The sequence below is a fragment of the Fulmarus glacialis genome, unplaced genomic scaffold (assembly GCF_000690835.1).
Source record: "Fulmarus glacialis isolate BGI_N327 unplaced genomic scaffold, ASM69083v1 scaffold31294, whole genome shotgun sequence".
In the NCBI taxonomy this organism is placed as follows: Eukaryota; Metazoa; Chordata; class Aves; order Procellariiformes; family Procellariidae; genus Fulmarus; species Fulmarus glacialis.
The window spans coordinates 275-2,363 of NW_009206622.1; the positions used below are offsets into that span (position 1 = coordinate 275).

A 2,089-nucleotide genomic window follows, 5' to 3' on the forward strand; every position below is an offset into this window, starting at 1 on the left:
CCTCTCGTGGCATTTGCGGAGACTAAAGGTTGGGACGTTGTTGTCACACACACATACACACACGCGCACCCACGCACGCACCCACACAGCTACACACAACGGAAGGAGAGTGGGAACATTTTTTGCGTCTTACTGAACTTAATAAGAAATTGTGCTTTTTATTGTTAAAAAAAAAAGTAAATAAAAAGGACTACTTAAACATTTCTCATTTTAAGAAGAAAAAAAAAAGAAAAAAAAAAAGACGTTTATCTAGCACTTGTGACTTACCAATAATAGAGTTTATTGTATTTATGTGGAAACAGTGTTTTTAGGGAAACTACACAGAACACACACACAAAGTAAACTGCCTGTGTCATTATTTTTTTTTTCCTTTTAATTTGGGTTGGTATTTTATTTTGATTTCTCAGCTGGGTGGGGAGGTTGGATGCAACCCTTTGTCAACACACGTAGTCATTAATTCTAAGGAGATGAATGACGAGGACTTTAAAGAGTTAACTCTTCAGCACAGCTGCGTTAACTTTTTTAAAATTACTTTTACATGATGTATTATTGCTAGGTTTCACTTTAAACAGTCGTGTACTGTGCAACACTGTGGTTTAAAACGAGACTTTACATCAAAAGGAAAACATGTTTCTTCATTGTCATGAAGTTGAGCTCGTTCTCAGCTCATCTTCACTTTGTCTTTGATATTGATGAAAAAGTATCCTATTGAAAGAAAATAAATTAACACTTTTCTGTGCTCCATAGTGGAGGCGCTATTTTCCAATTTATGAGGATGACAAACTTATATATATAATATATATATAAAAGTGGGGGGGAGGGGTTGAAACATTATTCACCCAAGAGCTTATTACAGATATGTAGTATCAAAAAGTTGTAACTATATTATATTCTACTTTATACCTATACATGCTCAGTATGACGTCACCATTGGTAGCAGCTACCGGTTTACGCTGTAATTTAGACACAATTTCACTCTTATTGTATGGACCCTACTTTAAGTGATGGTAGCATTCTTTGTGCTAAATTTTCTGATGGTCCTTTCTTTTACTTGGTGGAGTTGGAATATTTTTCTCATTCTTGTTTTTGTTTGGGGTTTTTTGTTTTGGTTTTTTCCTCTTTTCTTTTATCTTTTTTTTTTTTTTTTTTCTTTTTTTTTTTTTTTTTTACTGGCCAATGGTGTCTTTCTCTGACAGTACCGACTTCAATTTCAACTTTATTAGGAGTCCAGTATTTTGTACCACATTATGACAACTTGTTATTCTTGTGGTGTAAATAAAAAGAAAAAGTTAATTATAGTACCACCTTGGTTTCTGTTGCTGATCTTCTTTTCATCTGGTGCCTTCAGTGTGATGTCATATTTCAACAACAAACAAAACCAAAACGGTTTCTTGGTGTCGTAGAAGGGGGTCTCAGTGCCAAAGCAGCTTTTTGGTCAGAAGATACCCACGCGTATGTCGGGATGTCCGTGGGAGGAAAATTGTTAGACCTTCTGCCCGCTTTCCCTGCTGCTCCAAGATGCGTGTTGACAAGTGCCTGCAGGTAGGGATTGTAGAATAAAAAAAAAATGTTCTCCCACTGAAACTGGATTTTCAGCAAGAAGTCCATCAGAGCAGCTGAATTTCCCCCAAAAGCCAGCACCGACTGACAACCAAGAAAATCAACGGAGGGAAAAACTGACCTTTTGTGTCTGGCTCTGTTCTGCCTCGTGGAGTCGGTAGTGCTTTACTTCGCTGCAGCCCGAGCGCTTTGAAGACAGCTGGGTCTAGACCTGCCTGCTCTCGGGCAGTCAGTAGGGAGCGAGACGCGAGTCCCAGAGATCCTTGTTGCCATTTCACGTGATGCCTGTATCCGCAGGGCTGTGGTATGTCCCCCCCCCGCCTCCAGCAGACATCCTTCACCTCCAGGGTAAGTCGTCCCGTTTCCATGCCTGATTGTCCGGTTCTGCTCTGCCCAGTTGTGCAGGCTGGGTGGGAGGCTCTCCCACAAACACATGGATCGTGTCTATGCCCCGTTGGAGCAGATCATCCACACTTGCCCAGATTGTCCGTGGCTCAGGAGATGTTCTCAGTGTTGCCCTCAAGTTCAG

General features: G+C 40.5%; 1 pseudogene across 1 annotated transcript; it reads left to right on the top strand.

The window, feature by feature from the left end:
• Positions 1-7: 7 nt before the first annotated feature.
• LOC104075361 lies at positions 8-1,403 on the top strand (annotated as a pseudogene). Its single transcript, XR_683502.1, has 2 exons — positions 8-109; positions 230-1,403. The product of XR_683502.1 is annotated as an uncharacterized LOC104075361 (transcript).
• The last annotated feature ends 686 nt before the right edge of the window (positions 1,404-2,089 follow it).